Source organism: Mobula hypostoma, chromosome 3, assembly GCF_963921235.1.
Source record: "Mobula hypostoma chromosome 3, sMobHyp1.1, whole genome shotgun sequence".
NCBI lineage: Eukaryota > Metazoa > Chordata > Chondrichthyes > Myliobatiformes > Myliobatidae > Mobula > Mobula hypostoma.
This window is the reverse complement of record NC_086099.1, coordinates 219,933,377-219,960,404: the sequence shown is the minus strand read 5'-3', so window position 1 is coordinate 219,960,404 and position 27,028 is coordinate 219,933,377. Positions and strand designations below refer to the sequence as shown.

The window sequence follows — 27,028 nt, the reverse complement described above, 5'->3', positions numbered from 1 at the left end:
CTACATTTTCAGGCTAGAGACAGCTGCATTGCTTGTGCTGTAAAGGGGCCATTCAACTGGCTGAGATAAATTGATCGAGGATGGAGCAAGTGATGAAGGGTGCACGGTCACGCGACATGACTGCTTTAAGCATCCCTATGCCTCATAAGACACATTCTCTTCCCTCATTTGTTGAGCTGATCAGACAAGTAAGAAAATATGATGGAGGAGAGGGAGGCCTCCATCAGCAGGACAAAGTCCTCGGTCGTAATCTCTGTTGTTGAAGCAACCCCTGATGCCACACAAGTGGGGTTTTGCAGGACGTGGTGATAAACCTGCAAGCTGAGGTACCTCGGTTGACGTTGCCTAGTGCTGCCACCAGGCGTGACAAGTCTGATAGGAAACAAGATCCGTAGTAAGCAGAGGAAAATGTTCAGAAAGTAGTTTTAGTGTAGCATCCATTAGTCTCGCGAGAACATGGATCTGTGCCTGGAATGGAGTGTCTTCTCCAGGGTGCAGGCCTGGGCAAGGTTGTATGGAAGACCAGCAGTTGCCCATGCAGCAAGTCTCCCCTCTCCACACCACCGGTGTTGTCCAAGGGAAGGGCAAGGGCCGATACAGCTTGGCACCAGTGTCGTCGCAGGAGTTGCCAGAACGGCAATGTTGGGCTGCCTTAGGGACTCCAGCTCCAAATTTGTCCTCAGGGTTTACTCCCCAGGCTTTTCCCATGAGTGTGTATGGCCACAAGGCAGTGGAGGTTTGAAATCAGAGCTAACCCTCTCTTAGGTGGACTGCCTTCCCAGGCTGACAAGCTCCATCTACCCGAAGCACTGGTTTTAAGGCGCCAGGACCCGCCTTCGCCCCTTCTCCTGTCAGTAGAAACAGTTCCGCCGGGCTTAGAAGCTAAGCCACATGAGAAGGCCAGGAGTTGGACTTGGTTGTCAGAGGCTATTTGAGGTACATGCCATGAGGAACACTTTTAGGTAGTGGGAGCTTATCCCCACTACCACTCCTCGGCTTGAAACATAACTCAATGGTAATTAAATAGAAAAGGCTGTCGGGAAGCTTCAGAGAGATCCAGTAAGGGAACAGCAAGGCATCTCAGAGAGAACATGCTCCAATCAATGTATCAAAGAAAATACTAAAGTGCAAAACCCTGTTCCTAAAGGCTTAGTGGGACCAAGCTCAGGTGTATCCATACGGATTAAGAGTATTTATGCTAGAGTTCTCAGGTTGCTCTACAGATCCTTTTACAACCTGTATTTGACACACTTACCATTGATGCTACTCAGTGCCCTAGTAATCTGGGGCCTTAGTACTGATGCAAACACGAGGAAATCTGCAGCTGCTGGAATTTCAAGCAACACACATAGAAGTTGCTGGTGAACACAGCAGGCCTGGCAGACCTCTTCCTATAGATGCTGCCTGGCCTGCTGCGTTCACCAGCGACTTTTATGTGTGTTCCTTAGTATTGATGATTAACCGTATGATGGTTACTTGTCATTGAAGCTGGAGTTTCTGGAAGCAGATGTTGGAGTAGCTGAGACCCTTGATACATTAGTATGTCTGTTCAGATCCGGTTGAAAAAGGTGAATCTACCGTTATTGTAAGAACAAATACTCCCATTGTGAGAAGATTCATGGGAGCATGCAAGGAGTGAAATGGAGAGATTTTCATTCACTTGGTGTTCAGAGATGCTTTTGAGAAGATACAAGTACCTCCTAAGCATACTGATGAGCATAAGCAAAGAACTGTGTGGTACAACAAACTCAAACCTATCGTGTTACATCCTGAGGAAGTAGCTAGAGTTACGGGGATCCCCAAATTCCCCAGAATGCCTGATGCCAAGTCCCTCAATGTGGATGCTCCAGAGGATCATGAAGAAGAGTCAGGTTTACAGAGGCATGGGAGAACAGGTGGCCAGAATCGATAGGAAAAGAACACTGGCAGGGATGATGTCAGAGCAGCAATGGGTGGAATTTCTGGAAGCAATTCGGAGGGCACAGGATGTATTCATCCCAAAAAGGAAGAAGTATTCTAAAGGCAAGATGACACAACCATGGCTAACAAGAGGAGCCAAAGCCAACAAAAAAGCCAAAGAGACGGCATAAAATAGAGCAAAAAATAGTGGGGTGTTAGAGGATTGGGAAGCTTTTAAAGACCAACAGAAGGCAACTAAAAAGTCATTAAAATGGTAAAGATGGAATACGAAAGTAAGCTAGCCAATAATATTAAAGAAGATACCACTTCCTGTTGGCGGTGGATGGAATAACAGCATTTTAGAGCCTTTCCTAGTTTACTTTACTTTTTCTACTTTCCAACATGATCTGACGCTATGACTACGAGAACTGCTAAAGTTAAAAAAGAAGAAGATTCTTCTACTTCTTTGGATTCTATTGTTGAGTTGATGCAAAACCACAGAAAGGAAGCATCCGAGGAATTGCAGCGATTCAGAAAAGAAACCCCCAAGGAATTTCAGCAATTCAGCAAAGAGTTTCAACAACTTGGCTTTGAAATTAAGCAATTAAGCACAAAATTAGATTCTATTCAAGAAACCCTAACTGAGCACAATGAACGAATAAAAGAGAATGAAGAAATCTTGTCGATTCTGGATGAGAAAATGGATGACATGCAAAACCGTTTTGGAAAACAATCCAAGGTTAACAACAAACTAAGACAGAAGATTATTGAGTTAGAAAACAGAAGTAGGAGGAATAAAATTCTTGGTCTTGAAGAGTTAACTAAAGGTGATCGTCCTACAGAATTTTTCGCAAACCATCTGGTTCAACTATTTCCTGATATTTTAAAATCGAAACTACTGGTCGACCGAGCGCATAGAATACCTGCGAACAGAATGTTTACAAGCAAACCTCGTTCAGTGCTAATCGCTTTTCATGAGTTTCAAACAAAGGATCATATAATTCGTGGATCTTGTCAGAAAGATATGTTTGACTTTAATGGAAAAAAGATTAGAACCATTGAAGATTTCTCACCAGATACTATGAGGGAACGTGCTAAGTTCAAAAACATCGTGTCAGAATTCTACAAAAAAGACTTTAAACCTTCACTACGGTCTCCGGCGAAGCTTAGAATTACACTGCAAGATGGATCACAAAAATGATTCCGTTCCTGTCTCCAGGCTCAGGAATATTTAAAGTCAGGAAAATGACTGCTTATTAGTTGCTACATGAATAACTGTTTATTTCACCTTTGCTAAGCTTTGTACTTAACTCTTTACTTTTGGACTTCTCAAGGATTTATTTTGAAAATAAAACTTTAATGTGCTATTACTTTGTTAAGCTTAAAAGTGTCATGTTAGAGCTGTTTAACTAAACTCACATAAATAATTGTGTATTTTGCCTCTTGTGAATCTTGTAGTCAATTTTCTTTCAAGAACCTCGAGGTCTTACTTTGAAATTAAGATTTTAATGAGTCAATATTCTGTGTGTCTACATTATTATATATTATACTTACTTTTTGTGAGTTTTTTTTGATACCAGAATTAATTGTCTCTTTACTATCTGCTGTTTTGACTAGGTTGGAATATTCTAACCTTGTAATTTATCTGGAGCTAAACCAACAGGATTTTTAGGGGGGTGTCATCATTAGTTGTAGGGGTCAACTTTCTATAGTCGACTTTCTCTCTTTGGGAGGGGGGAAGGGGTTGTTTTTTTTTTCTTGGAAGCTGCTTGGGATTTTTAGCCAAACCTGTTATTTGGTTTTCTCATTTCATAGGTCATTGCTTAGTTTTATTAATCTTCTTAAGGTTTATCCTTTTAATTTCTTTTTAAAATAATAAAATAGATTACAATACTAAATTACTTAGTCTTAACGTGAAAGTATTAAATCATCCTTTGAAACGAAATAAGATTTTTGCCTATATTAAAAAACTTAAGGTCCCAATTATTTTCTTACAAGAAACACACGTACGTAATTCTGATTATTCACACCTTTTTAGCCGATGGCGAGGATTTCACTCAAGTTTTCAGGCCAAAGCTAGAGGTGTCTCGATTTTTATAGAAAATACAGTTCCTTTTGTTCAACACAAGGTTGTTTCTGAAACGAGTGGATGATTTGTTACAGTATCAGGGAAACTAGAGGATAAATTGTTGGTAAACAACAGGAATTCTGCAGATGCTGGAAATTCAAGCAACACACATCAAAGTTGCTGGTGAACGTAGCAGGCCAGGCAGCATCGCTAGGAAGAAGTACAGTCGATGTTTCAGGCCGAGATCCTTCGTCAGGACTGACGAAGAGTCTCAGCCTGAAACGTCGACTGTACCTCTTCCTAGAGATGCTGCCTGGCCTGCTGCGTTCACCAGCAACTTTGATAAATTGTTGGTATTTGCCAATGTCTGTGCCCCAAGTATAGATGATCGAAGATTCTTTGAGCAATTTTTTTCATTTTTGCCTGATCTGAGTGTGTATTCATTGGTGTTGGCAGGGGACTTTAATTGCTGGTTAGACCCAGTCTGAGATTGATCCTCTTCTAAACCAGCGACACTTAATAAATCAGCTTTGTTTGTCCATTCTTTTTTAACAAATTGTGGTATTGTTGATATATGGCATTTCTTACATCCAACAGATAGAGAATACTCGTAATTCTCCCATGTTCATAATACATATTCCAGAATTGACTATTTTTTTATTGATAACCAAATGATTACATTAGTTCGATCTTGTGAATATAAAGAGATTGCTATCTCTGACCATGCTCCTGTGCTTTTATCCATAAATCTTCCTGGTTTTCCTCAGACAAACAGATTCTGGCGTTTTAATTTAACTCTGTTATCTGACAAGGATTTTTTAAAGTTTTTGGAGAGGCAAATCACTCTTTTTTTTAAAGATAATACAGTGGAGGAGACTTCTAGCCTTGTCATATGGGATGCCTTTAAAGCATATGTTAGAGGACATATCATTCCTTATACTGCAAGTGTTAAGAAAAAAGCTAATAAAGAGAGAATTAATTTAGCCAATCAGCTGAAACAATTAGATGAAGAATATGCTTTGACCTCAGATACAGCTGTATATAAAAGACGGGTTGAAATTAAAGCTAAATGTGATTTTTTATTAACATACCCTATTGAAACACAACTTTTAAAGGATAAAAGTCAATTTTATATCCATGGGGATAAAACAGGTAAATTATTGGCTAACCAAATTAAAACTTCTAGTGCTGAATGACAGATTAAAGAAATTTATAAACCTAATGGTACTAGGACAACTGATCATTTAGAAATAAATGATACTTTTAGAGAATATTATTCTAAACTTCATAGCTCTGATCTTCTTAAAAATAATACTATAACAGATAAGCAGAGGGATCTCGGGGTACATGTCCACAGATCCCTGAAAGTTGCCTCACAGGTGGATAGGGTAGCTAAGAAAGCTTATGGGGTGTTAGCTTTCATAAGTCGAGGGATAGAGTTTAAGAGTCGCGATGTAATGATGCAGCTCTATAAAACTCTGGTTAGGCCACACTTGGAGTACTGTGTCCAGTTCTGGTCACCTCACTATAGGAAGGATGTGGAAGCATTGGAAAGGTTACAGAGGAGATTTACCAGGATGCTGCCTGGTTTAGAGAGTATGCATTATGATCAGAGATTAAGGGAGTTAGCGCTTTACTCTTTGGAGAGAAGGAGGATGAGAGGAGGCATGATAGAGGTGTACAAGATAATGAGAGGAATAGATAGAATGGATAGCCAGCACCTCTTCCCCAGGGCACCACTGCTCAATAGAAGAGGACATGGCTTTAAGGTAAGGGGTGGGAAGTTCAAGGGGGATATTAGAGGTAGGTTTTTTACTCAGAGAGTGGTTGGTGCGTGGAATGCACTGCCTGAGTCAGTGGTGGAGGCAGATACACTAGTGAAGTTTAAGAGACTACTAGACAGGTATATGGAGGAATTTAAGGTGGGGGCTTATATGGGAGGCAGGGTTTGAGGGTGGGCACAACATTGTGGGCTGAAGGGCCTGTACTGTGCTGTACTATTCTATGTTCTATGTTCTATAACTTTTTAGACCAAATAAGTATCCCTACGCTTTCTGTTGATGACCTAAAACAGTTGGATCAATATATTTCTCATGAAGAAATAGCCAAAGCTGTACATTCATTGCATTCAGGGAAAGGTCCAGGTCCTGACGGATTTTCTGGAGAATTTTATAAGGCTCTTTCTTCCTTGCTCATACCCCATTTATGTTCAGTTTCTTCAGATTCTTTTAAGTTAGGTAGGTTACCGCAATCCTTTTACGAAGCTTCTATTTTGCTTATCCTTAAAAAGAATAATAGTCCAACTGAATGTTCTTCATGTAGACCAATTTCTTTACTTAATGTTGATGCTAAAATTTGATCTAAAGTTCTGGCCCATAGGATCGAAAATATCTTGCCATCTGTCATTTCTGACGATCAGACGTTTTACTAAAAATCGATATTCTCATTTTAATATTTGTCGATTATTAAATTATCTATTCTCCTTCTAAAGAGATATTGGAGTGTGTGATATCCTTAGACGCTGAGGAGGCTTTTGATCAGGTTGAATGGCATTATTTATCTAAAATTTTAGAAAAATTTAATTTTGGGTCCAACTTTATTCAATGGATTAAATTACTGTATTTATCTCCTTTTGCTCAGGTTCTTACTAACTCTCAGAATTCTAAACCATTTAAACTTCAACGTGGAACCAGACACGGTTGCCCTGTGAGTCCTTTGCTTTTTGACCTGGCTTCAGAACCTTTAGCTACAGTATTGCTTTTCAAGAATCTAACGATATCACCGGTACTTTACGGAAGGGTACTATCCACAAAGTTTCACTTTATGAGGATGATCTATTGCTTTACATTTCTAATGTCGAAACTTCATTACCTTCTGTGCTTTCTTTACTATCTTGCTTTAGTCAATTTTCTGGATATAAACTGAACCTACACAAGAGTGAACTCTTTCCTTTGAATAATTTGCCATTAACTGATATTAACCTTCCTTTCAAAATCATCAGAAACCAATTCACTTATTTGGGTGTAACAATTACTAAGAATTATAAATACCTATTTAAAGAAAATTTTCTTACTTTATTAAATTATTTAAAAAGAACATTATCAGATTGGTCGCCCCTTTTATTATTATTGATTGGCTGAATTAATTCTATTAAAATGAATGTTTTACCTAAATTCATAGACCTCTTTCAAGCATTACCCATCTTTATTCCTAAATCTTTTTTTGACTCTCCGGACTCTATTTTATCCTCCTACATATGGAAAAAGAACGTCCTTGACTAAATAAAGTCCATCTCCAGAAAGTTAAGAAGAATGGAGGTTTAGCCTTACCAAATTTTAGGTTTTATTACTGGGCAGCTAATATACAGAATCTCACGTTATGGTTATACTATATTAACCACGAGGACTGTCCTGAGTGGGTTTCTTTAGAAGCTAACTCAGTTAATAAATGTTCTATTATCTCCCTATTGGGATCTTCACTTCCTTTATCCCTAAGTAAGATGATTGAAAATGTGGTAGTCAAACATACTTTAAGGATTTGGATACAATTTAGAAAACACTTTGATTTATTGAGATTCTCCCTTTCTAGTCCTATTTTTTTTTAATTTTTTTTTAATCCTTCTATGACTGATGTAGTCTTTAAACATTGGGAAGGATGGGGTATTATACGTTTCCGGGATCTGTTTGTGGGAGGAAGTCTTTCTTCGTTTGATCAATTGTCAATTAAATATAGTTTACCAAAAACACATTTTTTTTTGGTACTTACAAATTAGAGAATTTCTGCAATCTCAATTATATATATTTCCTAATAGACCTGATAAGAACATATTAGATGAAATTCTTAATATGAAACCATTCTATAATGGTTCAATATCTAATATTTATGATATGTTGTTGGGAATGAGAAATGATTCTTTAGACAAGATTAAAAATCTTTGGGAACAAGATTTACAGACCTCAATTTCTGAAGAAACTTGGAATGAGATTTTTAAATTGGTTAATGCTTCATCGCTATGTACTCGTCATTCCCTCCTACCATTTAAAGTGGTTCATAGGGCTTATATGACCAAGGATAAGTTATCTTGTTTCTATAGAGATATACCTCCCTATTGTGATAGATGTAACAATGGAGAAGCCTCACTTATTCATATGTTTTGGACTTATCCAAGTCTTGTAAAATATTAGAAGGAAATATTTTAAACTTTTTCTGTACTCTTTAAAGTATTTTTTAAGCCTAATCCTTTGACTGTCCTGTTTGGTATTGTTGGAAGGAAAGATATCATTTTGAAGACATCTGACTTGCACATTCTGGCTTTTATCTCTCTTACGGCTAAGAGGGCGCTTTTCTTTAAATGGAAGGATGCTGTTCCGCCTAATCATGCTCAGTGGTCACGGAATGTTATGGCATGCCTAAACTTAGAAAAGATTTGTTGTTCAATTTCTGAATCTAACCAAGATTTTCAAAATTTGTGGGGGCCGTTTTTAAATTATTTTCGTAATCTTTGATTTCTTGTTAAAGTACAGAAGGTGCTTAATAGTATATTTTATTATCTGATAAACTTCTTTTTTCTTTTTTTTTCCCAAACAGCTTCGGCTTTGGTAGTGGGTGTAGATTTTTTTTTTCTTAATAAAATTGTTTATATTCTAATATACGAACTAATCCAATCCATATGAATATAGAGTAAGGAGTTCGTTAATGTGATTCAATATACTGTATCTGGTATTCTTATATTTTGTTTTTTGTTTGATAATATGTATTCTCTTGAACTCTGTATTCTTATATATATAGAAATCAAATCAATAAAAATATTGAAAAAGAAAGCAAGTTTCTTTAGATAAGTAAAGTGTAAAAGAGGTAGAGTGGATATCGAACTGCTGAAAAACGATGCTGGAGAGGTAGTAATGGCGAACGAACTGAGTAAGTATTTTCCATCAGTCTTCACTGTGGAAGATACTAGCAGTATGGTGGAAATTCCAAGTGTCAGGGATCACGAAGTGTGTGAAGTTACCATTACCAGGGAGAAAGATCTTGGGAATCTGAAAGGTCTGATGGTAGGTAAGTCACCCGGACTAGATAGTGCACACCCCAGAGTTCTGAAAGAGGTGGTGAAGAGATTGTGGAGGCATTAGTAATGATCTTTCAAGAATCACTAGATTCTGGAATGGTTCCAGAAGACTGGAAAATTGCAAATGACACTCCACTTTTCGAGAGGGGAGAGAGGCAGAAGAAAGGAAATTATAAGCCATTTAGTCTGACGTCAGTGGTTGGGAAGATGTTGGAGTCGACTATTAAGGATGAGGTCTCAGGGTACTTGGAGGCACATGATAAAATAGGCTGTAGTCAGCATGGTTTCCTCAAGGGAAAATATTGCCTGACAAACCTGCTGGAATCCTTTGAAGAAATAACAAGCAAGATGGACAAAGGAGATTCAGCTGATGTTGCGTACTTGGATTTTTAGAGGACATTTGACAAGGTGCCACACATGAGACTTCTTAACAAGCTACAATCCTATGGTATTACAGGAAATATTCTAGCATGGATAAACCAGTAGCTAATTGGCAGGAGGCAAAGAGTGGGAATAAAGGGTACATGTTGACCCAGAGCCTGACCTGGAACCAACACCTAGTGGGAGAACTCTGCGCAGAAGGAGAAGAACAGCGAGGCAATCAGCGGAAAGACCCAACCACTGAATGCTGTACGGACTCAGAGGATGAGGAAATGGGGGTGTGGTATGTGTAACTTCATCCAAACTCCCTTGTTGAAGAGATTCCTGAATCTCCAACCCTGATGCAGATGTAGTGGGGAGGACTAGCGGTGGTCAGGCAAGCGTGTTGCTAGACAGTGAGGGGAAGTGGGCTCCAATGTAATTGGAGATGAAGCTGAGCTCAGTCAGGTGACAGGGGACCTGAGTTGCCGGAATACACGAGTGATAGATGGGGAGGCATCCCAGAGTAAACAGGAACAGTCGCAAGAAGTGCTTGAGGCTGAAGATGAGATAAGAAGGTCTCCGCGAGTCAGAAAACCCCCAGAAAGGCTGGCGTATGACACACCGGGGAAACAGGGTGTTGCGTCTATCCCAATAGTGAGATATGGTACTGTCATTTACAAATAGATTGGGGGACCTGAAATCATGAAATTCATTTGAATACTGTGTTATTAATAACGGTGAGCAGTATTTACACAGCATTCACTCAAATCAAGGTTCCTTTAATCGGAACATCATAACGTTCCTGTTTGGTTGAACCCTAAAACGTACGGACCCTGGATGTATATTGTTTATGAAAGGTGGCCTCCTCACCACTGGGTCACGTGGCTGTTAGCAGAGGTGACTATCAGGCCAAGTTTGCATACAAGTGTGGCGAGGGAGTGACACAAATAAAGCTAATTTTAATCCTTAGGAGTTAGCAGAGATTCAGCATGACATCTAAAACTTTGACAAACTTCCATAGGTGTCTCGTGGAGAGAATATTGACTTGCTGTATCATGGTCTGGTACGGAAACACCAATGCCCTTGAATGGGAAATCCTATAAAAATAATGGGTATGGTCCAGTCCATCGCGAATAAAGCTCTCTGAACCAATGAGCACAGCTACATGAAATGCTGTTGCAGGAAGAGGTACCCGTCATCAGGGATCCCCGCCACCCAGGACATAGCCTCTTCTCACTGCTGCCATCAGGAAGAAAGTACAGGAGCCTCAGGACCCACACCACCAGGTTCAGGAACAGTTACTACCCCTCAACCATCAGGCTCTTGAACCAAGGGAGATACTGTAACTTCACTCAAATTCACTTACCCCATCATTGAAATGTTCCCACAACATATGAACTCAATTTCAAGGACTTTTCATCTCATGCTCTTGATATTTATTGCTTATTTATCTATTCTTACTATTTCTTCTTTTTGTGTTTGCACGGTTTGTTGTCTTCTGCACTCCGGTTGAACGCCCAAGTTGGGCGGTCTTTCATTGATTCTGTTATGGTTCAAATGCTATAGAGTTGAGTATGCCTGCAAGAAAATGAATCTCAGTATTGTATATGGTGACAACAAATAAAATTTACTTAATGATGTAAGAAACTGGAGGATTTTCAATGGAAGATCAAGATCCCCTGTAATTTTTCATAACCTTCTACACTAGTTACACCCATTGCCTAGTTTACTGTCACCTGCAAACTTACAGCCAGTGCCTTGCACATTACCATCCTAATTATTTATACACTGTAAGTTACAAACAATCAAAGTCCCAGCAATGACCACTGTGGCACACCGCTGGCTACAGGCCTCCTTTCTGAGAAACTGACCGTAACTCACTAACCCTAACCTATCCTCCTTTGGAACGTGAGAGGAAACCAGAGCACCCGGAGGAAGCCCACGTAGTCACAGGGAGAACATAGAAACTCCTTACAGGCAGCGGCAGGAACAAAATTTGATTTTCATTTTATTATGTTTTTTATTCATTTACGGGATGTGGGCGTTGCCAGCTAAGCCAGCATTTATTGCCCATTCCTAGTGTTATTTCTGTGAGTTGTGTGACTGTGATCCTTGGTTCTGTGAGCACTTGTTAATATTTCTAATAGTTAGAAAAAGGTTCATTTGCTCTATTTTTCAAACATTAAAATCACACATTTAGTTCTTCTTGAGTTGGAGACCGTGAAAGTTGCACAGAGTTGCCAGTGGATTTTGTCTAATTAAAACCAAACAGCTTACCAGAAAGTAACTTCAGGCAATTTCTATGAACATCTTTCCTGGGCCCAACATATCGATGCAGTTACAAAGAAGACATGCCAGTGGTTATTCTTCAATAGGAGTTTGAGATGATTTGGTATGTCGTCAAAGACTCTAGCAAGTGTCTACAGATACATTGTGGAAAGCATTTTGACTGGTTGCATCACCGTCTGGTATGGAGGCTCAAATGTGCAGGTTGGGAAGAAGCTACAGAGGGTTGTAAACTCAGCCAGCTCCATCTTAGGAATTGGCATCTCCACCAACGGATTACAGGCAAACAAATGATCAGCCAGGCTGATGGAATTATTATTATTATTTATTTAGAGATAGTGTTGGCGCATGGCCAAGTGGTTAAGGTGTCGGTCTAGTGATCTGAAGGTCGCTAATTCGAGCTTCAGCTGAGACAACGTGTTGTGTCTTTGAGCAAGGCACTTAACCACACATTGCTTTGTGACGACACCAGTGCCAAGCTGTATCGGCCCTAGTGCCCTTCCCTTGGACAACATCGGTGGCGTGGAGAGGGGAGACTTGCAGCATTGGCAACTTCCGGTCTTCCATACAACCTTGCCCAGCTGGACCAACATTTACGTGCCGGGCGGCACCTAATTAATTAGCTAGTTTATTTCAGCTTTTTTCTTAAAGTTGTGCTGGGTGCGTCCCGGCTACCGCTGCACACCTGCATTCTTTGCGGCCCGGTATCGGTCCATGGCCCAGAGGTTGGGGACCACTGATCTAGGCCTTTCAATATTCAGTAGCTTTTAATGAGATCCCCCATCATTCTTCTAAACTCCAGTGAGTACAGGTCCAGAGCCAACAAATGCTTGTTTTATGGAATCGAGAAATGATCTCTTAAATTGAGATATGATCTCCGTAGAGCTACTAGGGATGCCATGAGACAGTACCAGTCCAAAATCAGGTCCCGGACTAACCATTAGTTGTGGCAGGGCTCACATGATGTAACATCTACAAGGCAAAGTCAGGCAGCATTGACCACAGTGTATCCCTTCCTGATGAGCTTAACTCGTTCTATGCACATGTTGAATAGAAGAGGCCTCCAGCGCACCTGAAAACACAGTCACCATTACAGGCATAAGATTGGTCTTCCAGAAAGTGAACCCGTGGAAAGCATCGGATGGAGTCCCCAGTCGTGTCCTTAGATCTCGCATTGATCAGCTGATGGAGGTATTTGCAGACCTTTTTAACCTCTCCTTCTTCTGTCTGAGGTTCCTGCCAGCTTTAGGAGGACCACGATCATCCTGTTGCCTAAGAAAATCAAGGTAAACCTGCCTTAACGACTTCTGCCTGGCAGTTCTGACATCCACCATCATGAAGGGCTTTGAGATGCTGGTCTCAATCCCTCTGGTCCAGCCTCCCAGAGAAATTCAACCCACTGCAATTCACCTCCTGCCAAAATAGGTCTACGGCAGATGTCATATCCCTGGTCCTCCACCCTTCTCTGGATCATCTAAACATTAAAAACACCAATGTTAAACTTATATAATGACAGCAAATTGTACTTCAATACTATAATTCCAAAGAAACTCATTTCCAAGACCTGCGGATCAGGCAGCATCTATAGAAATGAATAAACAGTCAACGTTTTGGGCCGAGACCCTTCCTCAGGACTGGAAAGGAAAGAGGAAGATGCCAGAATAAAAAGGTGAAAAGAGGGGAAGGAGGATAGCTAGAAGGTGATAGGTGAAGCCAGGTGGATAGAAAAAGTAAAGGGATGGAGAGGAAGAGACCTTATAAGAGAGAAGTGCGGACCACAGGAGAATTTTTTTAGCAGAAGGAGAAATCGATATTTATGCCATCAAGTTGGAGGCTACCCAGACAGAATATAAGGTGTTGCTCCTCCACCGAGGGTGGCCTCATCTTGGCACAAGAGGAGGCCATGGACTGATATATCAGAACAAGAATGGGAATTGGAATTAAAATGTTTGGCCACTGAGAAGTTCTGCTTTTGGCAGCTGGTGCGGAAGTGCTCAATAAAGTGGTCCCTTGATTTACGATGGTCTCACCATTGTAGAGGGGAGCCACATCGGGAGCACCAGACACAATAGACGACCGCAGTAGATCTGAGGTGAAGTGTCTACAGATGCTGGAAATGATGGAGCTTTCAATCCTGATGAAAGGTCTCAGCCCAAAATGGTGACTGTTTATTCCTCTCCATAGATGCTGCCTGACCTGCTGAGTTCCTCCAGCACTTTTTTAATGATTTAATTATTTATTGAAATACAATGCAGAGTAGGGCCCTTCTGTCCATTCGAGCTGTGCTGCCCAGCAATTCTAGCCTAATCACGGAACAACTTACAGTGACTTAATTAACCTACTCAGCAGTAAGTCTTTGGACTCAGGGAGGACCCAGAGGAAACCCACAAGGTCACGGAAAGAACATACAAACTCCTCACAAGCAGCAGCAGGAATGTGTGTGGGAAATCTATGTTGCCACCAGTAACATGACAACACAAATGGGCAGCCCCCAGCACCTATTCTGACCTATTTGGTCATTAATGCATTTCACTGTATATTTCAATGTTTCACTGTTAACATGACATAGATGGTTAATATTATCATTTAAAATCTTAATCTTCATTTACTGCGTCCTAGGTCCTGGAGGATGGAGACAAACTTGTCTGGAATCATAGTTTTGAATAATCAGCTTTTCTTGTTAATGTTAAAGTTCATAAATGAGATTTATATAACAGTTGTCATTTTCTTTGGAGTTCTCAGATCATTAACAGACTAAAACCTGCATTTTGAAAGTTCTCACAGTTGCCCTTGGGCAAGTGGTAGTCATTTTGTGCACAGCAAGGACCCACTGTTCTCTTTTACTCTACCTTAGACGTGGTAGTCCCAACAATGAGGCACTAAATCAGACTATACCATGAGGAGAGTTTATTAGATTTAGAACATGCTAAAGGCAGGAGACAGAATTGCTCTTCCCTCAGCTAGAAAATCCTACAGAAAGTAGTGGATACAGCCCAGTCCATCACAGGCAAAGTCCTCCCCACCATTGAGCACATCTACATGAAACGCTGTTGCAAGAAAACAGCATCCATCATCTGGAACCCCCACCATCCAGGTCACGCTCTCTTCTCCCTGCTGATATCAGGAAGGAGGTACAGGAGCCTCAGGACTCACACCACAAGGTTCAGGAACAGTTACTACCCCTCAACCATCAGGCCCTTGAACCAGAGGGGATAACTTCATTCAACTTCACTTGCCCCATGATTGAAAGGTTCCCACAACCAATGGACTCACTTTCAAGGACCCTTTATCTCATGCTCTCGATATTTAGTGCTTATTTATTTATTATTATTGTTTCTATTCTTTGCTTTTGCAGTTTGTTGTCCGCACTCTGGTTGAACACCCTAGTTGGGCAGTCTTTCATTGACTCTGTTATGGTTATTACTCCATAGATTTATTGAGTATGCCTGCAAGAAAATGAAACTGGTGACATAGATGTTCTTTGATAATAAATTTACTTTGAACTTTTGAGTGGCCTCTGAAACTTGTCACAGGCAAAATGGGCATGCAGCTGTTTTTAAAATCGCAAACACGAGGAAATCTGCAGATGCTGGAATTTCAAGCAACACACAAAAAAGTTGCTGGTGTACGCAGCAGGCCAGGCAGCATCTCTAGGAAGATGTACAGTTGACGTTTTGGGCCGAGACCCTGGGCCCGAAACGTCAACTGTACCTCTTCCTAGAGATGCTGCCTGCCCTGTTGTGTTCACCAGCAACTTTTGTGTGATGCAGCTGTTTTCACTCCTAACACCTGGTGGCAGTAGTGAGCACAGCACTGCAGAGCTGCCAGCTACATTATCTCATTTTGAAAATCAGCCTTTAAAAAGTTCAAAGTAAAATTATTACAAAAAGTACATATATACTGTATGATCATATACATTCATATGAAATTTGTTTTCTTGCAGGCATTCACAGTAGAACAGAAATAGGGTAGTTAAGAAAGCTTATGGGGTGTTAGCTTTCATAAGTCGAGGGATAGAGTTTAAGAGTCGCGATGTAATGATGCAGCTCTATAAAACTCTGGTTAGGCCACACTTGGAGTACTGTGTCCAGTTCTGGTTGCCTCACTATAGGAAGGATGTGGAAGCATTGGAAAGGGTACAGAGATGATTTACCAGGATGCTGCCTGGTTTAGAGAGTATGCATTATGATCAGAGGTTAAGGGAGCTAGGGCTTTACTCTTTGGAGAGAAGGAGGATGAGAGGAGTCATGATAGAGGTGTACAAGATAATAAGAGGAATACATAGAGTGGATAGCCAGCGCCTCTTCCCCAGGGGACCACTGCTCAATACAAGAGGACATGGCTTTAAGGTAAGGAGTGGGAAGTTCAAGGGGGATATTAGAGGAAGGTTTTTTACTCAGAGAGTGGTCGGTGCATGGAATGCACTGCCTGAGTCAGTGGTGGAGGCAGATACACTAGTGAAATTAAGAGACTGCTAGACAGGTATATGGAGGAATTTAAGGTGGGGGCTTATATGGGAGGCAGGGTTTGAGGGTCGGCACAACATTGTGGGCCGAAGGGCCTGTACTGTGCTGTACTATTCTATGTTCTATGTAGAAATGCAACAGAATCAATGAAAAACTACACATAAACTCTGACAAACAACCAACGTGCAAACGAAGGCAAACAGTGAAAATGAAAAAAATTAAATAATACTAAAAACATGAGTTCTCATTGTCAGGAGTACAGGGTCAGAGGTAGAGAAAAAGAGAAACAGTGGGTCCTTGCTGTAATTCTCTGAACAAAATACAGTAATCATTGAAAAGCCTGCAAAAAGTGGTGGATACGGCCCTCCCCACCGTTGAGCGTATCTACATGAAACACTGTTGCAGGAAAGCAGCATCCATTATCCGGGACCCCCACCACCCAAGCCACGCTTTCTTCTCGCAGCTGCCATTCAGCTGGAGGTACAGGAGCCTTAGAGCCCACACCACCAGGTTCATCACCCTTCAAACATCAGACTCCTGAACCAGCGTGGATAACTTCACCCTCCTCAAACTGAATTGATTCCACAACCTATGAACTCGGTTTCAAGGACTCCACAACTCATGTTCTCAATATTATTTATTACTTATTACTGTTTCTTTGTATTTATCCAGTTTGTCTTCTTTAGCACAAAGATGTTTTATGTGAACAAACCTCCGGGGCTCCGACACTGGACCCCACCCGATCACTCGTTCCACCTCTTTGTTGTCTGCCTGTTAGCCAGTACCTGCTATTTATTATTGTGGAGATCTGCCCACTCGCCTGAAGTACATGAGAGTCTTGAATAAACGCAAGGAACTCAATCATGTCTTTTAAATTGAATCTGCAATCACTTATTTTATTGCACATAAATAATGTAAGCTAATTTGCAATGCAAAAGAAAAATTAAGCAGCCCTTCTATTGATTAGTTGCCAGCGTGTTGTTTTCATTTTGAATAAATGAAGCTGGCACGATTTGCTTGTGAGATAGGATCTCTGGAGTTGCTCGATCACGCAGTCAGTGTTAGTTTAATCTTCTCACAGTGGGAAATGACAAAGTGCCAATTATAAATCTCGCCTGATTGTTGTTTCGATTGAAGACATGGGAAGGGAGCACAGAGAGCCTTGTACAATTGACGTGGACCATTTCTATCAATTAGTGTTGCCCGGCCGGGATTAGAGTAGGCCAGGCAGTGTCAGGATTTGTGATGTTAACCCTTTCACAGAGAGCTCCAGCACAGAAGGAAACTCTTTGGCCCACCTTGCCATGCCACCCACCAAACTAATCCTACATCAGACTCATGTTTACAAAAACCAGCTTCCCCTCACCGACTTTGTCTACCTAGGTAAAACAGCCACCACCCCCTCTCACCCCTGACATTTTCTCTTCTTCCCTACCCATTAGGCCCTCCAAGAGGACCACAATCTTGTCATTGGGTTTGGAGGCTTGTGTGCCTAAATGACCCACCGAGATCTGTTGGCTGGGATCAGGGCTTCATGCTTTTTCTCTTTACCCTTTGACCTGTTTACCCATGCCGAACAGGTCAAAGGGTAGAGGCCAGACTAAGAGTGGTCCACTAGTCCTCCAGGTTTGGGGATCAGCTCAGGGCTAACAACTCTGACCGGAAAACAAAATTGTTACAGAAAGAGCAATGAAGAATTATTCTACATCTGAGTGTGACAGTATTCCTGAGTCTCCATCCGGGACTTGTGTGACTGACAGTAGTGAAAACCGAGAGGAAGCTACTGGCATGAATGAAGCCCTGAACATCACCAGAGATGGAGGACCTTCATTGCTGCCCTAAACGCCAGTGGAATAATGGACATAACAGCAAGCCAAGGGGCAGCAGCTACAAAAACACGAAAGCACATACCGCCAGGCTCAAGGACAGCTTGTACCCCAGTGCTGTCAGACTCACTAGTGGAGAGTCCCCTTGTATGATAAGATGGATCTCATTATGAACTTGAACCTTATTGTCTACCTGTCCTGCACATCTCTGTAACACTTTATTCTGCATTCTATAGTTGTTTTTCCTTGTTCAGGTAGATGGGACTATGCAGAAGATTAAGCCAGCACAGGCTAGATGGGCCAAAGGGTATGTTTCCATGCTGTAGTATTCTGTGACTTGATGACTCTACAATCTCAATGCACTGATGAGATGGAATGATCTGTAGAGATGGAATGTAACAGAAAGTTTGTCACCTGCAGACCAGTCAGCATCTGTAGAGAGAGAAACATAAGCTGAGTTAATACTACAGTGAAGTTTATGGACCCTGCTCTAACCCTGACTACTTGCACAAGCCAATGACTTCAGGAAAAGCCAGAGAGTTAGAGAGTGAATCAGCACGGATACAGGCCGTTCAGCCCTCCTAAATTCATCTCATTTGCCCATGTTTGGCCCATATCCCTCTTAACCTTTTTTAATGCAATGGACCCCGACTATTAACCAAGGGGTCTGTGGTCCCCAGGTTGGGAACCCCTGCTCTAAACATTTCCTGTCCATGTAACACACAAAATGGTGGAGGAACTCAGCAGGCCAGGCAGCATCCACGGAGAGGAAGAAACAGTCGACGTTTTGAGCGGAGACCCTTCCTCAGATGGAGAGTCTCAGCCCAAAACGTTGACTCCTTATTCCTCTCCATAGGCGCTGCCTGACCATTTTCTATGTGTTACTTTGGATTTCTGGCATCTGCAGAATCTCTGGTGTTATGTCCTATCCATGTACCTTTAAAATCTTTTATGAGGGGGCACCACTTTAAAGTGATTGGTGGAAAGTAAAGGAGGGGAAGTCAGAGGTGGGTTTTTGTACACACAGAGAGTGGTGAGTGTGTGGAACACACTGCCAGGGGTGGTGCTAGAGGAAGATATATTAGAGACTGTTAGATAGGCACATGTATGAAAGAAAAAAGGAGGGTTAGATTGATCTTGGAGTAGGTCAAAAGATCAGCAAAATATTGAGGACTGAAGAGCCTATACAGTACTGTGCTGTAATGTTATATGTTCTATGTCCTCAAACATAGTTATTGTAGCTGCCTCAAACACTTTCTCTGGCAGCTCATTCCACATACCAATCAGCCTCTGTGTGAAGGAGTTGCCCCTCGTGTCCCATTTAAATCTATCCCTGCTCACCTTAAACCTTGGCCGTCTAACTTTTGTTCCCCTTTTCCTGGGGGCAGCAATCTGTGCACACTCACCCATTTCTACCCCTCATGATTGTATACACCTCTCTAAGGGGCTCCGTCTCAGTCACGCTCCAGTTGATAAAGTTGTTATGAATTTAATATTTCAGTAATATTTAAGTGATCTTGTAAATGCATTGTTTGATTTAGCATTTTTGTTGTCGATATAATTCATTATGGTTATATGTAATAATAGGCGAATTGCATACATTATGACGCTCCATGTGACACGTGCGCACCTCACTTGAAGTAAGCACGAAGTCAGACTCGTATTTTGTTTCCCTTTTAATTCATTTTATGTTTTGGAGTTACAAAACATAAGAAAAGTCCTCACCTACCCAACTTCTCCCTGTAACTAGGCCCCCCACTGAGACCCGGCAACACACTCGTAAATCTTCATCACACTCTTTCCAGAGGGGGAAGGTGCTATAAAGAAAGAGTTAAATGAGTTCCTCCTTGGTAAATGCTAAAATAAGAATGAAGTCTGTAAGACAAAATGGTGTGAGCTTGGAGAGGGATTGTCTTGGAAAGTCCAAGAGAATCAGTCCCCAGCAGTGTTTTGAGAAAGTTAAGGGATTACAAGCCTACAGTCGACAAAGGTGAGAAAGATATTTGTCTGGATAAGGTGATGATGGTGCAGGTCCCAGTACAAAATGCATGGGAAATTAACAGTGTAGGGGGTATTGAAGGGTATAAAAACAGGCACCTTCTTGGTGCAAGGGGAAAGTCTTGTCCTAGGTTGTGAACAGTACGTCAAGGTGAGACAGAGTATGTTGAATCAGAGTTAGAGTTAGAGAAAGAGAGGGCATCCTGCTGGTCAGCTCATTCAGAGAATGATAACTATTATTCTGATTTCTGTACTACAACTGCTTGCTGCTCTCGAGATTTGTTTTTACTTTTATACTGCACGTGCTAGTTTTAATCAAGAGCTTTTGTGGCCTTGAACATGTGTGTTATCTCCTTTTGCTTGTGAATACGTATGCAAATAACCTGAGCTGAACCAGGAAAGAACACATCACAAATTTTTAGATATTTTTTATTACAGGTGCCAAGAACAAAGTGGGGCCTTGTACTATTGTCACAAGACAATGGGAGGTTACGCATGAACAGCCAAGTGCAGTACTCGCACCTGTTTCCCACAGGTCAGGCTGACACGTTACACCTGACAAAGGCAGCCAATTTTCAGATTCACAATCATCCAGCAAACTTGGAAACCATTTCACCTGCAACACACACAAAACGCTGGAGGAACTCAGCAGGACACATAGTCTCAGCCTGAAATGTTGACTGTACTCTTTTCCATTGATGCTGCCTGACCTGCTGAGTTCCTCCACCATTTTTGTGTGTCTTGTTTGGATTTCCAGCATCTGCAGATTTTCTCTTGTTTTTGATTGAATTATTTCATCAGATCAGTTACTGCAGGTCAGTAAACAATTAGAATAGACCGGGGAGAAATTATCCATGCATCCACCCGGACCGTGAGGCTGTATTTTGGATGGGTGGGGAAGGTATGGTGCTCATTCAATCCCATTATGGTCGTCTCATTATAGGAAGGATGTGGCCGCTTCAGAGAGAGTGCAGGGATTTACCAGGACATTGCCTGGATTAGAGAACATCTCCTATGAAAATAGGTTGAGCGAACAAAGTCTTTTCCCTGGTACGAAAAGGGATGAGAGGCAACTTGACAGATGTGTATAAGATTATGAGAGGCATAGGTAGAATGGACAGTCGGCATTTTTTTCCCAGGGCAGCAATGGCCAATATCTGGGGACAAGACTTTTCTATGCAGTATGGTGGGGGGTGCCTGGAATGTGGTGGTGGAGGCAAGTACGATGGAGGTGTTTAAGAGGCTCACAGATAGGGTCATGAATGTGCAGGGAATGGGGAAACATGGACACGGTGCAGGCAAAAAGGATTAATTATGCATTTAATTACTAGCTTAAAAGCAGGAGAAAATCTGCAGGTGCTGGAAATCCAAAGTAACACACACACACACACACAATGTTGGAAGAACAGCATCTATGGAAAAGAGTGAACAGTCGACATTTCGGCCTGAGACCCTTCATCAGGACTGTTGAATGTTTTCCACTGACGTTGCCTGGCCTGCTGAGTTCCTGTGTGTGTTCCCTAATTGCTAGCTTAGATAGTTTGACACTAAATTGTAAGCCAAAAGGCCTGTTACTGTGCTGTACTGATCTATGTTCTGTATTCCAGGTTCAATGTTCTATGTTCTATGTTATAATTGCTCAACATCCTAGCCTGGACATCTGATATCATATTTCACATTCCCAACACGATGGGGGTGAATATATAGATTACACATTACAGTTACCTGTCTCACCGTACCTTCTGACAGACGCATCCTGTATTGATTCTGCCCAGCAGCGGTGTTTGCTGTAAACAAAGCCATACGTTACGAGGAAGAGGTGTCAGCTCTATTGGCAGGGTGGTGGGATAAATAGCACTGAACGTCAAGTTGTCGAGACTCAGCTCTGCCCTGTAATTTATCTCGGCAAAAACGCTGGCGTCAACCTGCCCAAGAACGAGTGACAAATACAGGGCTCCTGTGCCTCAGCTCTCGGCTCATGTTTAAGCTAATCATAGATCAGAGTATTGTGTACAGGAGCTGGAATGTTATGTTGATACGACTATTGTTGGCAGAATTTCAAATGGTGTTGAGGGAGCATCCAAGAGTTAGATATATCAGCTGGTTTAGTGGTATCGCAACAACAACCTTGCACTCAACGTCAGCCCATGAACACTTCCTCAATACTTTTCCCTCACATCTTGCACAGCTTATTTAATTTTTTAAACCCGATCTGATTCTGAAATTGTATAAGATGTTTGTGAGGGCAAATTTGCAGTAATTGTGTGCAGCTTTGGTCAGCTACCAACAGGAAGGATGTCAATAAGATTGAAAGAGTGCAAAGGAAACTTACAAGGGCCTTGAAGGATTTGAGTTATAGGGAAAGATTGAATTGGTTGCAAATTTATTCCCAGGAGTATAGGAGAATGAGGGGAGATTTGATATTGGTTCACAAATTATGAAGGGTATAGACAGGGTAAATGGAAGCATTTTTCCACTCAGGTTGGGTGAGACTAGAACTAGAGGTCATGGGTTAAGGGTGAATGGTGAAATATTTAAAGGGAGCATGAGGGGGAACTTCTTGATTCAGAGGGTGATGAGAGTGCAGAATGAGCTGCCAGAGTTACAGGTTGATGCAGGTTCAATTGCAGCATTTAAGAGAAATTTGGATAGGTTTATGAATGGGACGGGTATGGAGGTCTATGGTCCAGATGCACAAAAGTCTTAGGCACATATACTGTATATAGCTAGGATGCCTAAGACTTTTGTATAGTACTGTATTTGTCAATGTGAAGTAGAGAGCGAGTTTGTAAATCTGGCAGGAGCATAGAACATTGGGAATGGTGAGGGTGGAGCGCCGCAGGAAAGGTGGGGGACAGGTGGCAGAGAAGGAATGCCGGAGGCAGGGTGCGTGGCGCAGATGTAGGCACATCCAGCCCTGAGACACCAGGGAAGGTCGCTTGATTCCAAGCAGTTGGTTTATTGATCATTACAAAATGTTTCTCTGGTGCTTCCCACTCACCCCCGACCCTCTCCCTTCCTCTTTTCCCAGCCATGATTCTCCTCTCATTCAATCAGCGTATAGGAGGGAGATCAGAAATCTGGCTGAGTGGTGTCACAACAACAAACTCTATCTCAATGTCAGCAAAACCAGAGCTGATTACGGACTACAGGAAGAAGAAATCGGGGGTCATGAGCCAGCCCTCCTTAGGAGATCACGAATGGAGAGGGTCAGTAACTTTAAGTTCCTGGGCATTATCAGATCAGAGGATTTTGTTATATTTTGTAACTCCAAAACATAAAACTAATTGAAAGAAAAATATGGGCGCCTGGGAGAAAGTTCATGTTTTTTTTTACTTTTATTTAGGCACACACTTTTGATGTGGTGGTGTAATGATGTATGCCATTTGCATACTTTTATATATAACCCGTAATGAATGATGTAAATAACAAAGAATACTTAATCAATCTGTGTGTGTATATATATACACACACACACACACACACATATACATACGTGTATGTATATATTAAGGCATCTGTTAGTCTCATGAGACCATGGATTTGCACCTTGGAAGGTTTCCAGGGCACAGGCCTAGGCGAGGTTGTATGCAAGACCAGCAGTTGCCCTTACTGCAAGTCTCCCCTCTCCATACCACCGATGTTGCCCAAGGGAAGGGCATTAGGACTCACACAGCTTGGCACCGGTGTTGTTGCAGAGCAATGTGTGGTTAAGTGCCTTGCTCAAGGACACACACGCTGCCTCAGCCAAGGCTCGAACTAGCGACCTTCAGATCACTAGACGAACGCCTTAACCACTTGGCCACGCACCAACATACACACACACACACACACACACACACACACACACATACACATATACACACATACAGTGCCTATAAAAAGTATTCACCCCCTTCAAGACCGTATTTAGTAGATGCACCTATGACAGCAATTTGTGGCTTTTCGGACCAAGACCCTTCGGCAGGACTGGAGAAAAAAAGCTGATTTAAAAGGTGGGGGGAGGAGGGAGAGAGATATAAGGTGATGGGTGAAACTGGGGGCAGGGGGGTGGATGAGGTAGAGAGCTGGGAAGTTGATTGGTGAAAGAGGTAGAAGGCTGGAGAAGGGGGAGTCTGCTAGAAGAGGTCAGAAGGCCATGGAAGAAAGAAAATGAGGGAGGAGCACCAGAGAGAGGTGATGGGCAGACAAGGTGAGAGAGGGAAAAGCAGGTGAGAAATGGTGAAGGAGGGAGGGCATTACTGGAAGGTCGAGTAATCAATGTTCATGCCATTAGACTGGAGGCTACCCAGATCCATGGCCTCCACTATCGATTCTGCCATCGTCCCCCTTTCTTTTCAGTCCTAAAGGCGAGTCTCTGCCCAAAACATCGACAGTTTATTCATTTCCATAGATGCTGCCTGACCTGCTGAGTTCCTCCAGCATTTTGTGTGTGTTGCTGTTTTGGTTTGCATTTTTGCCTCATCTTGGCAGTGGAAAAGGCTGAGGACAGACAGGTCAGTAAAAGAGTTCTGAATCTCTTAGAGAAAGTATTTCTCCTCACTTCTGTGCAAAATGGGTGATATCTTCGACGGGTGGGACTTGTCAGACGTGGTTGCAGCTCATCTAGGAGAAAGGAATCTCTGATCTCAAACCTCTGCTGCCTTGCGGCTATACCCACTCACGGGGAAGACTTCTGGGGTAAACCCCGAGGGGAAAATCCAGAGCTGAAGTCCCTAAGGCAGTCCTACAATTGAGTTCAATGCTGAATGGCAACTCATATATTGGTCTCTGCCATTCCTTTGAACTCATCAGATGCATGGAGAGCAGAAGCTTGCTACATGTGCAACAGCTTTTTCTCCATATCGCACTGCCCAGGCTTGCATAGCTAGACAGCTCAGATGCAACATCCATGGCCAACCCTGACCAATGGAGGCCTCACTCACTCGGGCAGCCTGGTGACACAACTAGTAGGCCCAGGTTTTCATACTGACTTCGGGTGCTGTCAGTTGGCCACAAGGCATTCTTCAGGTACTGCAGTTTGCATGTCCTCTCCATGACCACATGATAGTCATTGGCTGCGTCTGTGCAAGCTTATGTGTTCTTCCTGTAACCACATGAGGTTCTTCGGGTGCAGTCTGTACAGAGTTTGGTTTGTGTGTTCTCCCCATGGCCACGGTCCATCTCCTATCAGATGCCTGCTTCAAAGTTCAGAGTACATTTATGATCGAAGTATGCATACCGTATACAACTCTGAGATTCATATTCTTGCAGGCAGCCACAAAACAAAGAAACACAATAGTATTCCAAAAATAAAAACCCCCGTAACAAAGACAGTCATGCGTTAAATGTGCAAAAAAAGAGAGCAAATCAGGTAAACAGCAAAATAAAGCAAACAAGCAATCCAGAGTCCCTGAAAGTAAGTTTACAACTTTCATAACTACATAGCCAGTCCAGGAGCCCAATGGCAATTCTTCTCTAAGAGAGAGGCGATTCTGTGGACGCAAAAAGGAAACACAGATGGTAGTTTGCCTCCCAGGTGCAAGGGTCCATGATGTTTCTGAACATGCCCACAATATCATGAAAACAGAGGGTGAGCAGCCAAAAATCATGGTACATATTGGTACCAATGACATAGGTAGAAAAAGGAAGGAGGTCCTGAAATCAGAATACAGGAAATTATGAAGGAAGCTGAGAAGCAGGACCTTAAGGGTGGTGATCTCGGGATTGCCGCCTGTGCCATATGACAGTGAGGAAAGGAATAGAATGAGGTGGCTGAAGAATTGGAGTAGGGGTCAGGGATTCAGATTTCTGGATCATTGGGATCTCTTCTGGGTCAAGTGGGACACATACAAAAGGGACAGGTTGCACTTGAATCTGAGGGGGACCAATATTCTTGCAGGCAGGTTTGCTAGAGCCGTTGGGAGTGGTTTAAACTAATATGGCAGGGGGATGGGAACCAGGATGATAGAGCTGAGGATGAACCAACGAGTTTACAAGTAGATGATGGATGTAACATGAATGTAAGGAAGGACAAGCCAATGACTGGGTACAAATGCAGAAAGAGCAAAGAGTTAAGTTGTACCACAGAGGCAAAATTCATAAGGGTGAAGAACGCAGGACTGAAGGTGCTGTATTTAAATGTACGTAGCATTCGGAATAAGGTGGACGAACTCATGGTGCAATTAGAGATTGGTCGGTGTGACATTGTGGGCATTACTGAGTATTGGCTGAAAGAAGGCCATTGTTGGGAGCTCAACATCAAAAGATATACTTTGTATTGAAAGGACAGGCAGTGGTGTGGCTCTGTTGGTAAGAGATGGAATCACATCTTTAGAAAGAGCTGACATTGTCATGGTCCGGATCGGGGTCTCTTTAAATTTACCTTGTTTATGTTACGATCTGGACCGTTGATTCCCTGTTTTCCCGTGTTGTCCCTCGGCATTGGTAATTAGAGGCAATTAACGCTCAGCTGAACCAGTAGTTTATAGTCTCCGGCTTTCAGCCGTTCGGCACGGGAGCGTCTACAAAGTCATCTGAGGTACGGTGTGCCGATGTCATCTGGCCGGAGCAAGCCCCGTCTCTGCCGAAGTGAGTGCCGGTAATTCGCCTTTCCTCACCGGAGCAACCCTGTCCAGTTACCTCGCCAAAGCGAGCCTGGAAAGTTTCCTAACCGAGGTGGGTCCATCAGTTAACCTGCCGGAGGGAATCAAGAACCGCTGTCTACTGTTCCCGGGCCGAGTCGAGAGCTCGCCACTACCCGGAGGCTCCAAGTCAAGTCCTGGCTCCGGGGGCATTCAAGTAGCAAGTCAAGTCCTGGCCCTGGCGGCTTCCCAGTTCCGAGTCAAGTCCTGGCCCTGGCGGTCTGTGATTCCTGTCCTACCCCCCTGTCTGAATACCTTCTCTGCCCCTCTTGCCTCTAGCCCTCGTCTGCAGCCCTCACCTGCACTTCGGTCTAGTTCTATCGCCGGAGCTAGATAGGTACTGTCTGGTGTGCTTTAGTGTTGGTCTTGTCCTGTCCTTGCCTCCGTGGGGTAAGTCTGGCCGTCTTACTGTTCCCCGCGGGAGGTCATGTCTT

General features: G+C 42.5%; 1 long non-coding RNA gene across 1 annotated transcript; it reads right to left on the bottom strand.

Moving 5' to 3' along the window:
* Positions 1-11,988: 11,988 nt before the first annotated feature.
* Positions 11,989-21,952, bottom strand: LOC134343670 (uncharacterized). Its single transcript, XR_010017311.1, has 3 exons — positions 21,711-21,952; positions 18,388-18,405; positions 11,989-13,155 (listed from the first exon to the last, which is right to left on the bottom strand). It is a non-coding gene; the product is annotated as an uncharacterized LOC134343670 (long non-coding RNA).
* Positions 21,953-27,028: the final 5,076 nt, after the last annotated feature.